Source organism: Anopheles aquasalis, chromosome 2, assembly GCF_943734665.1.
Source record: "Anopheles aquasalis chromosome 2, idAnoAquaMG_Q_19, whole genome shotgun sequence".
NCBI classification, from domain to species: domain Eukaryota; kingdom Metazoa; phylum Arthropoda; class Insecta; order Diptera; family Culicidae; genus Anopheles; species Anopheles aquasalis.
In genome coordinates, this window is record NC_064877.1 from 11,960,001 (window position 1) to 11,975,459 (window position 15,459).

Genomic DNA, 15,459 nt, shown 5'->3' on the forward strand with positions numbered 1-15,459 from the left:
TCGGTGTAGGGTTACAGCTGCTGGTCCGGTGCCACGGTGCGGCAACAAATCAAATACTAGACACTGGGCTAACCAGCTAACCAGGCTGGCAACGACCGCGAAGACCAAAGCTACCCATTACGGTGCGTACAAGATGACCAGGTGTCAGATTGCACCGAACTCAATCAAACGGTCAAGATCCAAGTGTTGGAGCTAGTGCTTCGATGTGATTTGTTGCTAAATTAGCAGGTTCACAACGTGTTGCGGCGTGCCGCGCGCGCGCTATGCAAATATGTACCCTATACCGATTCGCTGGGTGACGCTTCGGGCGACGAAAAATCGGAGCACTCATTGCCAACCCTGCACAGTGCACCGTGGCCGAGGTCGAACGGCCGAGATCACAAGTGCTACAGTGTTTGATTCTACTTGGTAAATCTCCCTCGGGGCATCCTACTATGTACTTAGTGCCTGTGTGTGCGTTGTCGCGTACTTATCTTGTGCGTAAAAATCAATAAATCATTCTCTATGCGATCGGTGCTTGGTAGTTGGTAAAATACCCTCAGGGGAAGGCATTTCACGGGGGGGGGATAAAAGCAGAGGGTGATAAAAACAGAAAGAGAATGAGAGCGATTTCTGATTGAATCGTGAGTACACCAACATTGACTCGATGCGAAAATGTCGACTAAGTCTGATGCTACTAAGCTCGAATCTAGCCAAATCGCACGGGGAATGCGGAGTCAGTATTCGAACCGAAGGTAAGGCTCACTGAAGGTGGACGTTTGCCCTTGTCCTCCATGATGATCACACATAAATACACATCACCTGGGATTGGCGGGGAGCGGACCGGAGAGAGCGAATCCAAAACGACAAGATAGTGGTGTGTGCACACGCGCGAACAGAGATCACTGACAAGAAGGGCACACGGACACCACCACCCCGAACCGAGGTATTATGATCGGCGGGGTGCGCACAACAGTCGATCAAGTCGAGCTAAGTCCTTTTAAGGAAAGCGAACGACCATGGCGCCAACGCCACCGGATCGAACCGGACGCTCGCTCGCTCGCTCGCTCGGCTCGGAGGCTGCGGCTCCAAGCATACATACATACCATGGCCGGCCACAAGGCATCGCCGCCGTTCAGTTCCGGTCTTGAAGACGCGAGTTGATTTTGTTGATCGACCAACAGCGACGGCACATGACATCATCTGGGTTCGCGTCAAAACTACTCTAATGGTGTTCTCTTTGGCAAATTTCTTTCCACCCAGTCTTTACAACACATTCCGACCAAAAATTAGCCAGCACTGAAAGTGAACTCAAACATTGCCAAATGTTGCGGAATGTGATGGCAAATATGGTGCCTAATGGATTTGGTTCAAACACCACAGGGAGTGACATCCGGCAGTACCACCAGTCCTTCGAATCATCAAACGCTAGCGTCCGTTAGCCGCTGTGGCGGTTTATCGAATAGTGAACCGTACACTAGACACTTCCACTTCACTTGGAGCACTACTAATGACGAAAATAGACCGCCCAAGTGAGACTAGTGAAGTTCTTGGCTATCATTCTGCGTGAACAACACTCGACTCGACAGATTGGTACAGGAACATCATCATGATGTAGGATTAGCACGTTCCACCATCCAAGACGCTCGGATTGGCCGTGATGAGAGGACTTCAATTCGCAGCTTTGCCAACTTACTTTCTGTTCCCGATCGGGTTACGTAATGATGCGGTAATGCACCGATCGGAATTTCGTCTGGACAGTGTCGGCAGGCGTGCGAATGGATGTGAACGCTTGGTATGATGCACCGTACTCGGATAGGTCATCCGCATATAGCCGCACACGATACTATTGAAGGTAATCTCCATAGCGGAAGAGATCGGTCCTTGCACTGAGCTGGGCTGAGCACATGAGCACCACCATCGCATGCCATCCACATTCCACTGATCCGTCGATTGGTCGATTAATCGCAATGAACCCTCGCATCACAAGGCCACCGTTTTCTGCTGACCAATGACTTCCCAATGTCCCACAGCGACAACAAGTCCGCCCGAGCCACAATTAAGGCCACCATTCATTCCGAACGGAATGAGGATGATGAGAAGCATAACGCAAGCGTTCAAGGCTGCAGTGAAACTCCATTTTTGGACCATAATGCGTTGAATCCTCCCCAAATGCCTGAGATGAGTAATGCTCACCTCGCGCACAGTCAATGCTCACGAGGAAGTGACTGGCCTGGCCCGACAGGAAGCGGCTTATGGCTTATCTCTATTGCTTTCCATTAAAATGCAAAACAGATGTCCTCTCAAAGGCCACGCGGGGACGGTTGAGTTTACGGTATGCAACGAACTGCGCTGACCACTCTCCAGAACTCTTCTTATATCATCGCGGCTCGACTACAACGTAACGGCGCCCTGCACCGCAAAATGTGCGCACCATTACTCAACAATCGACCCGATAACGATGCGGGGATGCCACGATTTGAGATTTATTTATTGACACAAATTTATCCTTCTCCTCTCAATCAGCATCTTCTGCGAGTGCTCTGCACAGGCGCCTGACCAAGCTGGCGCTTCTGGCGGCGCCTCGTTGTAATCGTGTGTGCCGAGCTCGCAAACCCTACTGACCCCGATGTCGACCGTCTGCGCGCACGTTCACGTACTCCTCCTCCTCCTGCTACCCCCCGCGTGGTCCGGACACTCATTTAATCCTATTTATGAGCAATTTGCGGAGCAGTTTTTCATCGTTTTGTCATGCTGCATCAGTCGCCGTCGTCGTCGTCGTTGTACGTCGCTGCAGCCTAGGGTGTGGTGCCCATTGATTTATGGGGACTGCGCGCAGCGTCCTCGGTGAGTTGCTGCAGGCCGGGGCCGTGTGTTGTGGATGGTAGCGATTGCAATCAACGAATTCGAAAGTGCCTTTACGGACGGTCACAGGGCACAGAAAGCCGTTGACCGTCGGAGCTGCAGTTATCGAACAAACTGTGTAGAGTTCCTTCCGTTTGAGCTTCGATCACCTGCAGGAATTATCACGGCTTACTGCAACATAAGCCAGATTTAATTTTGTGGAATCTTGACTTCAACCCTCCATGGCCCTACCTTTGCATTCCGCTTTCGCGCTCGCCAAGATCTTGATATGCTGATCAGCGCGCCATGAACGCATCGAGCGCCTGTCAGCGACGGATACGATCAGCAACAACTGACCATCACAGGCACAGAGGCACCCTTGCTTGCCTGTTCGCCTGATTGTAATCGCGCACAAGCGCAGCCACACGCTCCACTCGAAGAAGCCGTTTCAACATTTAACGACCTTGCGCTGCTCCTGCTGGCATATCATCGATGATTACCAGCATCATTTTGAGAACGTTGCAATTAGCACGATATCACGATATCGCGGTAAAGTGGAAGTGGTCAGGAAGGTCGGTCCCTGAGTAAATCGTTTAAAAGCATTACTGGCCTTTAATATGCTGCCACGATATGCCATTTTAATTATGATTTAATGTCCCACATCTCACCCTGCTTCCCTGATTATGATTTCCCAAGATATTTAACGAAATGCAACACGCACGATCTCGAACAGTTTTTGTCCATTGCACACCGCTCCAGTTCACGCAGTGTGCAAAAAGACATCAACGCCATTGCCACGAACCCCCATCCGCACCGAGCCGGCAGTCCCTGTGGTCAATGTAATCAACGCCACCAAGCACCATTACATAATAGCCACATCCTCGCCTTCGTTCTCGTCAGAAGCCCTTTATCAGCTGAAGCTGTGTACACTGCTTCGATCGCATTCGTTTCGTAGACAGCGGGCAAGCAGACCATACTCTCCCTGCGCGCGCCCCAGGTGGCTTATGCACGACCCTTGGCTAGTGCCAAATTTGGGCATCTTCTACCTCGGAAGGCCATACGATTGGACGGGAAAAGGGGGGGAAGGCTTGAGGCACCCTGCGGTCGAGGGTGGCAATTGCGGGAGAACCGTGTGTCAAGTGGCCGCCACTGCCGCTTTAGCAATATTTTATGTCAAGCTGACGACGGCGACTGTCCAACCCTAGAACCTATCAGCGCAATCCCCTTACAGCATCTGCGGACTGTCCGGCGGGAGACTCCTTGCTTCTGAGGCGCCAGGACTGTCGGATGGATAGTGTGTAGTGCCATGGGGGGAGAGAGAGAGAGAGAGAGAGAGAGAGAGAGACTATAATTATCTCGTGCCGCGTCGTTTTATCGACTTCTGGCTCCCTCGATGAAGGCTACTCTCCAGCTTGGGTCTTGCGGTGGCGCCAGCAATACCTCGGCGAGCGGGGCACCGCTAACATTATGCGCAAACTGAGCCTGAAAGGTAGGCCTGCTCGCGTCCGCCTGCAAACTCCCGAAATAATAAAGCAAACAAAAACAACACTCCGGTGAGTCAGGGGCGGACGACGAAGTTGCCCCTTACCGGTTGGCTGGAGCTGAAGTTCGAGGTTGGGGAGAAATTTTTTCGCGACAATATCGACGTCATCCCAGCGCACGCGAAGCCACGTAACACCATCACCACCGCCGCCGCCGCCGCCGCCGCGAGTAAAGCGGCTGTGACGACCTTGAAGGTCACTCGACGGTGGTATCGACGTGTAATCAGTTCGTCGCTAAGGTTGCGGCGACATTGACCGCGACGCGACGAGAGTCGCGCGCGCTCTGTTGTACGCGTTGTGAAAGGGTGTTGTGGGGCCACAAATTCGGAGTATGTAAATTTCCTTCCCTCACTGATAATCGTTCAGCGCTGCTTGTGCTTCTCGGGGACACTACACTCGGTACACGGTCGGTTAGGTTCGTACCGTTTTTTTTTTTTTTATAGCCGTACTTTTCGTCGACTTATCTTTGTTCCTCCAGCACCTTTTGCAGTACACGACAGTACACGTCCTCCGCGCCAAAAAGGAAGGCTCCCCCCAAAAAACACAAGGACCGTAGTCGTTCCGTTTGTCGGTCGTTTGCCTTGAACGTGTAGCGAGCACGGGGCAGTTCGGTTTCAACGGACTCTTTACACTCTTCTGGACACTCTCTGCACATCTGGACCGATCGAAGTGAAGAAGGAAGGGGAGGACGCAGTTTCCAAAGCAAACCAAAGCATGGGAGTAATTGTTTCGACGTTTCGATCGTTCAGCGGACGCGCTTTCGGCTGTTGTGGCTTTTGTATGTTTTGCGGACATGGACTTGCGCGCACCGACAAAGAAAGAGGAGATAAAGACCGCCCCGTCGTCGATCACACATCCACCTACGATGGACAAATTTGCATAAAACAAAGCGATAAAGCGAGCCAGTATCAGTCGGAGCGGATCTATTGTCGTATTCTAGTTTTCACACGGTACGATCAACCACCGCGATCGATCGATCGATCGCCGGGATCGCCGCCAAGCAACAACAAATTGCCGTAATTTATGCCGTCTCATAAATCGATAAAAACTCATTTTACACGATTTCATTTGTTGTTTCGCTGACTGGCTGGATGGCTAGCGTGTTGTGGCTTTGTGAAGTTCGCTCATAAAATCAGAAACCGATTGAGAACGACCGCAAGCTCAAAAGGCGTTCGTCGCGATAAGCCACGGGAGGACAGATCAAGCGTTGGTTGCGAAACCACACAGTTTTGGGCGAAGAAATCGCGAGAAAACAGACCTTTGGCCAGAAATTCACTCCAGCAGGAAGGTGCGATTGTCATGCGATTGATGATGTGACCACGAACGCATTCACTGACTCACCATCAGCATCATCAACACGCCCCCACCTGTGGTGATGCTGGTAATTCGATCGCGTCTTCAAGGAGTGTCCACTGGTCGATCGCCCTCTTCCCAGAAGGGGCTTATAGAGACGGGATGTGAGTTGCGCTTTTGTTTCGCGACCTCGAGCCATAACCCCAAAAGCGCGCTCAAAAAATGCCAACCAAATAATATGGTGGCCGCGCGCCTCGAACCGCCCGCCGTGTGACGCTGATGACAAGGATCGGCGTGTCCGAAAGGTGTCCGAAAATGGGAGCTGGCAGCTGTTTGTAAAAAAAAAAACCCGAAACCACGCGACTCGTCATCTCTTCGCGCCCACATGTGCACGAGAGCGCGCGTCAACGTATGAAAGCCGTCAAATGCGCGATCGGCAAGGTATTAGAGAGGACGGCTCCACGAACCACGGGGACTACATACCACGGTGCGTGGTGTCAATGAATTCGGCGGTTCGCCGAACTGGCGATTAACGTTTTGAGTTGCTTGCGAGACGAACTTGTTTTCACGGCAATACCCGGCACGTCGACCCAGAGTGTCCAAGCAATGGCGTGGAGGAAGCTCTCCAGACCACCACCACGGCATGAATCATCAGACTCCTCATCGTCAAACCAGAATGGGTGGGTTATTCTTAGCATCAACCCCCCTCCCCGCAAAAAGGCAGAAAACACTTGAACAGTGCCAGAATGACCACCACAGACCGGACGGATGGAAGGAATCGGTGCGCGTTGGCGACTTCTGGATCCGATTGTGCTCATTGTGCGCGAGTTCTGCCCTCACAGTGGGCGAAAGGCTGCCGAGTTTATCGCGATTTTCGGGCTGCTACTTTGTTGAGGCATTCGCTGACACGACGATGGCGGCGGCGACGACGCGACGTCTCGCGCCATGCTTCAGGCTGTCTTCAAATCGTTTTCAATCCGATCCTCTTGGATTTTAGCTTTGCAATTCCAACCATTCGCCGAGGCACAGTCAAGCGAACGAGCGTGCAAAAGTATGATCGATTGATGATCACATCCAGTCTGCCATGCCCTGCAGCGTGGGTAATAGGCGTTCGATTGGTGGTTGGTTGGCCTGCCTGTCTGCCTGCCGTGGCTGCTGCTAAAGGATCGAGATTGTGACCAAGATTGGGCGGCCATTACGGGTGCAGGTACGGGCTTCTGCAACACCGCCCTGGCGCCAACCATTGCATGCCAAGCGAGTGATGCCGAGAAGGAGGAGCCCGAGGATACACTTGCTGTTCGATCGATTTCAACACCTCCCGATCGTCAGCGTTCCCATTCCTTCGCCCATCGATCACCTTTCGGCGGCGGCGGCGGTTGGTGGGGGGTTAATTTGATTGCTTATAATTGGGTGATTCAAACGATCGTACTACAACGATAACCGAGAATGTTCCGTTTGCACAAAATTGTGCCACAAAATCAAAGTTTCATGCTGGAGAGGTCACACGAGAGTGTCCAGCGGCGCCACGAACACACTAAATCAATCTTCAATGTAAATATTTAGCTCTTCAAACTCGCCAAACTGTTCACTAAGTGGCCATTCGCCCGAGTGGCAAAGGGGGGCGAGAACCATAAAAAAGTCACTAATTGCAAATCACATTACTTATCACCTCGCCACGGCGCAGCGAGGCCGGTGCCTCCAGTTCAGAGCTACAACAAAGTGACCGGATTGGATCCGGCGCTGCTGCTGCTGCTGCTGCTGCTAATCCCGTCAACTCGTTTAACGACTGAGATTTGCGTTCTCGTCGAGGCGGCGAGGATTTGGAGTGATTGCAAAACATGTCCCATTTCGCGACTTCCCCCCGACTGATTATACTGACCAACGGCGGCGAGCTGCCGAGAACGGAGCAGACTTACAAGTAAGAATTTCATTTAGCTTGTATGAATATTAATATATCAACCCGGGCAGTTGGTTCTCCTGCTCCTGCACTATACACTGGGATGCTGCCGGACGGCCAATCCGTTGCACTGCATGTGCGCTGGCTGCTGCGCCGCTCGTCTTTAACGTTCTAGGAAAACGACATCGCGCCGGCGGCGGCCGCCTGCTGTCCGAAATCGATCTTGCGCCGCCTTGGAGCCATTATTGGTGGTGCATTATTTATGATTCGAGCCATCGATAGCCACGAACGCACGCTACATGCGGTGGTGGCACACAAGGCTTCACTCCGCTGCTGGCCGCCTGCTCCGCTTGGAAGGATCGTTGTCGTCGTAAATTCTCACGCCACGAACCCGCGTTTTGTGCTCGCGATGTGCGGCGATGCCGACAACGAGCGACACCGCAATTTGTAGGCCGTTAAGCAACCACTCAACACCCTGGCAATAGACCCCTCGACCGCTTCGCTGCTTCTGCTCGAGCGGTCATCCGTATCAACGGCTCCAACGATAGGTCTGTCCGTACGTACGCCGTCTCGTCGTTGAAAGGTTCTTCTGTGTTGGCAGTGGATGCTGCACTGATTCAAGCCTCGAGCGGTTCCCATAAATCATACACAATTAGCCGCCCTCTCTCGCACCACGGTCGGGGCCTGGCCGGTTCGAGAACTCCCCGTTGGCCGCTAAAGGCCGCCGATGCCGCTGCCGCTAGGCCGCTAGGCCGCTCGCTCTCGCCTACAAGTCCACCCATTCCTGTTTCGCTAATTTGATGAACTTCATCATCATCAGCGCCGTTTACGTTTGCATGATTTCTTCTACCTCTTCTTCCTGTTCCTTCTTTTCATATAGAACTGTTCCATTCCCGGGCACTCCACGCGGGACCGGACTATGGGGCATGGTGGGACCTTAGGCTGGCCGCCGGAACCCGCATAAGGCAACCGCGATTAGCGGATGAACGGCGGATTGATGTGATTTCCGCGGAAGACCACCACCGGAGCGCCAAAGGCGGTCCCAAAATCCTCGTGGGCCCCCGGTGGGTGGTGAACACCCGGTCAACAAACAATCTCATCCGGTCGCCACCATCACCCCCCAGCACACACGCACCTTAGCATAACAATGACGGTCGAAGAGAAGATGGTCCAACAATTTGGAATCCTTTGCAAGCGGCTCGAGCTCTGCATGGCCGCCGTACTGGCCAAGGGCCACTTCAAACGGAGGCCACTCAAATCTCGCTACAAACGGAATTTCGACTCGATTCGATTCGATTGTGGGATCATTTCTCACATCACCAACGTACCACCGATCGCAGCAACACCTTCGCACCAAGGTGTTCCCATGCGGTGCTCCATTGGATCGCCACTCCAACCATTTGTCTGACCGGGGAGGGTTAATGGAAGGAAGGGTAGACCGAAAAAATCGACAACGATCGACGGTACGCCAGTGAGCGTACCTTTTGGAGGATGCTCTGTGGTGGATGTTGGAACAGAATTGAAGATAGAAATGATTATGCTGAGGTGCATAATGCAGCAGTGGCTTCAGGTATTCAAAGCATCCTATTCAATGGTGTGTTATGATAACAAATATCATTTTACCTAGCCACTTTGCTGACACTACCAATCTTGCACCTCGCCACACCGTTTGCACATAACCTAAAGCACGATGAACGCTAACATGGCTGCTCTCCCTAGCAACTGTGCTACTAAGATCGCATCAAATGGAATGTCAAACAAGAGCAACAGGCATCCATAGGGATGACAATCGTTTTTGCTACAAGACATTCATGCTAACGCCTGGCTGTCTGCCATCAACATCAGCGCGATCCTCACAAATCGTTGCATGCTTAATGAACGATTTGCATCGCGCTGCTGGTGTTTAACACCAGGACACCAATAAAGACGACACTCTGTAAACTGGGTAGTAGCATTGACATCAAATGCATTGACCCCAATCAGCAAAGGTCAATGGCCATTAACGAAAAATCTACTTCTTCCGCCGCACCGCCGTTCTCCATTCCTATTCCAGACACGACACAAATCGACGCGAGTAAATTTGATACAGACGGCTGTTAGTTATCATTCAAATGAGATTGAGACGGAGAGTGGTGCACAATAGAATAGGGTGATGAGGATATTCTACTTTAAAGCAATCATTAGAGCCAGATATCACGAAGGAAGTAGACGTATGGGATCAGGCAATCGAAGCACCTGCAATGATACTGCTACGTGTCTAAAGCTTGGGCTTTTGGGTAGACAATCGTCTACAGTTACTTCACCAACGTCGTTTAATGTCGCTTCGTGCCATGAAACCGGACCAGTGGACACGTAAGCGGAAGTGCATCCAAATCTGACCCAAGAACCCGTGGAAATGGCTACGTGACTCCATTTGCATTTGATCGTTCTCCCGAAATGCTGAATGGGTTCCGCTACACCTTCCACTTACCTTCCTAAACGGTAAGCGTCCTCATTAGAAGTGCCGGTTGTCGATCTCCTCTCCGAGGCTCCGGTGTAGAGGATCGTTGGATCGTTCAGTCGCGACCAACGAATGGTGACAAGCTAATGCCTGGTGCTGGTGCGTGGCTTCCGCTGTTGCTGACTTCCGAAAAGCGTGCCGGAGTCGGCGTGATGTGGTTACTTCCGCGGCACTAATGCACACCCACGTTCACACGTACACACGCTGCACACAGACAAACACAAGAGCACCACTTCACTAGACACACGATTTGTCACGATTTTGGTTACCCCCTTTTCCTCGCTTCTTCTTCCAATCGGTTCACGGACTGAGCATGACCTGCGGTCATACGAGCAGAACACAATACTTTGTTTATCTTCTTTCACCCCACTCCAGTCGGAGGTTTGGTCGCGGGAAATGAAGCAAAATCCAGCCGAAGAACCACTTAGTAACTAAATAAACGACCTTAACATTCAAACGCACTTTATAAGGACGATATTCGGTGTGTTTCGGGGTTTGTGCGCACGCACGGCACTGGCTATCGCGTTCTATCCTCTTTCTCACTGCCGATCGTCGATGATCTGGTCTGGCGAGCTGGTTTGGCGGCTCACGAGAGCAAAAAAAAACCCGAGAGAAGTACCTCCCTATACGGTCATGAAGTAATTATTAATTAAACAGAGACAAATAACAATTAAGTAAAGCAAACACACAACCTCTTCCGATTCTTCCGTTCGCCGTTCGCGACTCGCGTCCGCGCCGAGAAGGACGAGAATGGGCGAACAGAGAGGAGCGAACGATTGGTCCGGATTGCGCACTACGATCGACCGATCGGGCTCGATCGGACGATGGACGAACGAGTTTTGAAGTTCACGACGCAACGCACTAGCTACAGACCACACCTTGCACTGGGGAACAGTCGAGGGTTTGCTCAGCTCAGGCGAAGTTTCTAAATCAAAAAGAACCTGCAATGGAAAAAGAAATATCAGCCATGGTTCGATTTTGAAAATGACATTTTTGATAGCATAACGGAAAATTTGCTTTAATTTAATGGCACGTCTTCAGGCTTCGGGCGCATATAATTTGCAGAAATATTTCGCGCCTCATCGACACACCGCCAGATCTCCATAACGGCATCTTCCGTTGTGGATCGAGAATGATCTTCCATTTGGGTTTAAGCGGCTTTACATAATTAGCCAGTTAAGCCACCTAATTCTAAGGCGGTAGATCATCACAGAAGCGCTTCCTTTTGATCTTCAAAATCATTCGAAAAATGATAGACCGAGGGATGGCGGCAGCAGCCATTTGATTTTCTTAATTCTCTGCAGGAAGACATAGTTCCACCGTTTTGCAAATGGCATTTAAGGAGGCTTCTCGATCGGTAGCGGTAGTTCGCAGCTCTACAGCTCATCGTTGTCCATCGGGTCAACATTGTGCTAAATGATCATTGGTTAAATAGACTCGTCATAAACAGTGGCATTAGGTTCGCTCATTCGAGTGTCGAATTTTCTTACATCAACCGATCGTCGCACGATCGCCCGATCGCTGGATGTCTAGAAGTCACCACCCTCCCTGGACAACAACTCTTGTGTCTGTCTGTCACCCAATATGGTATTATTATCACGTAGTAAAAGTGCTTTTAATGATCGATCTGCTGGCGCCATCGCATGTGTCACCACGCAAGGCGCGCGCAGTAGTGGAAGAGAAACTCCTCGCCGGCCAACATTTATGGTTGGCCTAGCACAAAGCAAATGGAATCCAAATTCGGATGGCTCAATTTTATGAGCCAAACCTCTGGCGAGATGCGTTCGAGCAGAAGAACCTCTGCTTCGTCTAGATCCCCGTTGGCCATCCGCGTTTGTCTGCTTAACATCCCGTATCAGTCGTTTGGCTTTCATTCTCGCCAGACGATACATGCGGTGGTGTTTTATGACTTTATTTCCCAAGTTCTATCCCGAATTCTTCGCCCTTCGATGTGCACCGATCCGCCATTCGGCGTTTCTTCTTGTGCCGGGTGTACAGAGTGTGCTGCATCACCATCGGTAACAGCCGTTAGAGTTGATAACCAAGTGTCAATAACGGGACACTTTCGGAAGAGGAGGAGGGGGTGTGAGCGCCCAGTTTTATGATCTCCGTTGCCGACATTTCGCTGACCGCGAGCTCCATCGTTTGGCTAATGCAGTGTCAATGGAGTAGCTAATTGATCGCTGGTCGCCAGCTTACGATCCCTGGGATAATATACTGTACGCCCGTCTCCAGGGAACAAAAACATCGGGAAGCGGGAACACTGATCCTTCGGGATTAATGAATGAATGGCACGAATCGTTTCGAACGCGACCAGATTTGCGTCGTAAAATGACCCAAATATCGCAGCAGGGTACAGGATATTGTATTCGTTAATTGGATTACATGCAACTGCTTCGATTCGCATAGGAAAGGAAAAAAAACAGGGCAGCTTCTGCAACAGGCGACCAGATTTCGGCCAACCACGCAATCCAAGACGGACCAGATTCCGTGTTTGCGCGTAATGAAACTACAGCCGTCTTCCTTTGACCAAAGCGATCAAGGAACCGTAGACAGCGATCGAAAGACATCAAACGCAATACCGCGTACGATCCAGACCCTTGATTGGCCAGCCGTAGCAGCGAACGGATTCGCAGAACTTTCAGCTTCTATCCCGTTATAATATTGTCTCATTGCTTGGCGATTGTTGTTTAATAAAAACAAGATCGAATGCTACTAGTGATCGGTGCTTGCAAAAAAGTGATAGGAGAAAGCAACATTCTGATTTCTGATTCAACAGCACAGCCAGCGTAGGAGTAGCTTATCCTTTGGCAATAATAATCTTCCACGAAGAATCGATCGCCAGTGTCGCAGTTCCAAATCACAATAAAGACTCCGCCAAAGCGATGAGTTCATCGGGCGACTATTTGCTGTTCAATATCCCAATAGTTTTTCGTATCACACAGCGACCACCTACCGCTGCGGTTTACCGCAGCCACCCAATCGCGCCACTCCTCAAACGATAAAACCACAAACGCAAACGCTGCTGCAAGCCGTTTCGTGTGATCCGCGGTATCGATCCGCGTACGATGAGAAGAGCCCAAAGGCATCATTCAAAACCCAGTGGGGATTCTGCTAGGTCGGCAGTTACACAAGGTGGGCACCGTTGAATCTGGGGGCTCGTGGTGGTGAACCCAACCGGGATTGTCGTTAAACTTTGCTAACCCCTCACAGTCACCATCACCACGGCTGGCGCACCAATCAGTAACCAAGTCGCGCCACTGATGAAATCCATAAAACTTGCCTGCAGCTCTCCCAACAGCCCAAAATACACACACTCTACCATCCGGGGCGAGATGGTCGAAACGATCGCGAAATAAATTTCAATTAATTACCGTTCAGCAGGCGCGCATGTTGAGCAAAAGTGATCGTTATAATTGTCTCGAACCCCCCGGGCTCTGCAGAGTGAAGGCAAAGCAGCAGCAAGGGGAAGGTGTTGCGCGCATCAGGATGATCGAGACCGATCCCTGGACCGAACATAATGCTCGTTATGAGGTAGTAAAAATTGCTCTCGCCACTCGTTCTGTGTTCTCCGGAATTGGGCGATCCGGACGGTGTTACCAGTTTTAACCGGCGCATAAATTACAATTAGTGCAAAAACGCACGTAAACCTGGGATGGCGCAACGTTTCCGTTGAGCGCACCATTCGTAGTCGCAGTCCCATCAAATTTTAATGTTTTAATTTACCAACTTTAACTCTCATATCGCTGCATTCGTTGCTCTACGGCGCGTTGCGCGTCTAATCCACTCGATCAAATATCAATCGATGGTTGATCACTTTACCAGTCCAGTGGCTAACCCAGGCCACCGAACAAACGCAACCAGTGCGCGAGTAGCGAAACCAATCCGCCAAATGTGCGCCACTGCACGCGTTGTCTAGTTTACTACAAACAACCCATTAAAACTGCATTTCTAGGGAACCAGCGCCCGCCAATGTGCTGTCCTGTCCACGGCAAAAAGCTTTTTTCTCTTATTTGTCGTGGGCAGCGGCACGAGACGGGACGGTTTAGGTTTTCGCGAGGTTAGTGTTTGATGTGTGCACGGTAGTTTGGTCCATTTGCGTTTGGTCACCTTTTTTTTTTTTGTCACCAAAGGTGCTTCAGTTGTATTGATTTTAAAAGGAATTTTATTTTTCCCATTTTATGAACCATTAAACAGTGTAAATCGATAATGATTTCACTCTTAAAACTCGCTCACTACATCCATTTTGTTTCATCTTCTACAGCGTAATGTGGAATACCTCTTGGGATTATGGAAATCAGATGTAGTATGGTCGCATGCAGTTCTCGAAACTCGTGAAACTCCATCATCATCCCAAACTCCCCAAAAAAGGCTCCCCCGAATCCACAGTCAAGCAGCGGAAATTGGAGGCAAAATATCGATCGCACCGAGAGCGTTCAGAAAGCCGTTTGGCGACAAACGTCCAAACGATGGGGCGACGATGGCGACGAAGTCATAAAAATTCAAATCTCGAAGCCTTGATATCGAAACCTGCAAGAACCGTGCGATTGCGATGTGGGCCGCGATCACCGCGACGACGGTTGCTGCTGCTGCTGCTGCTGCCCACCATCGGATCGACCTCCGGACGGGCACAGGACCCCCGGACCTTACAACTAATGTCAGGTGGTGGAGCAGCGGAGCAAACCAACCAACCAGAGTTTGCATGCAGTACGTGGGGCGAGTTGGCACAGAAGGAAAACAGAACCGCCGTCGTGGAGGAGTGCGCCAGCTTTTTCTTTTACTGCATTCTTCTTCCCGATCCCTTCCAGACAGTGCGGGAGTCGTAAAACACTTTAAAATCACTCACACTTCGCCACGCACACACGCGAGCACGCAAAACCCATTCTGGGATTTTTAATTAATTTCATCTTGTTATCCTTGTTCGCTCCTTGCTGATTTCCTTAAATGCGCGAACGGTTCGCTAGCGGGCTGTCTGATCACCTAACACCCTCAAGGACGCACTAGCCAAGCGTTCCGTGTGCCCAGGAACTTTCGGTGGTTCTCGTTCTGATTGTACACTTACGTTTCACTCTCAGAATTATTAACACCGACCAATTTCACGCAACTTACGATCACTGGTCACTGTTTTGTTTTTTCGGGAGCAACAGCTTTGCTCGCTTTCCATTGACAATCACCGTTTTTACGTTCGATAGAATCCTTTCGTAGTAGGCACTTTCAAGGCACTTTGTTCGTTGTCGTTGAACAATTCGTGGTGTCGTTGCCTTCTGGCCGTATCACCAAGTTCCGTTCTAGAGGCCGTCACTAGACCGTACGCTGTTCGCGTATCGCGTTTTTTCGCGGACACCCGCGATCGCGCCACCCAACAGTCAAAGAACACTTGCGTCGCTGGTAGCACCGAGAACCGC

At 50.9% G+C, this 15,459-nt stretch overlaps 1 protein-coding gene across 3 annotated transcripts in view; it reads right to left on the reverse strand.

Moving 5' to 3' along the window:
• The window catches only part of LOC126580799 (FH2 domain-containing protein 1), a 54,112-nt gene extending 38,653 nt beyond the window's left edge, over nt 1-15,459 (reverse strand). For all 3 annotated transcript variants that reach the window (XM_050244062.1, XM_050244063.1, XM_050244061.1), the window contains exons 1-2: nt 15,117-15,459; nt 10,025-10,995 (exon numbers count right to left, since the gene is read on the reverse strand). The gene's annotated coding sequence lies outside the window, so the exon portion shown is untranslated. The remainder of the gene's footprint in view (nt 1-10,024; nt 10,996-15,116) is intronic.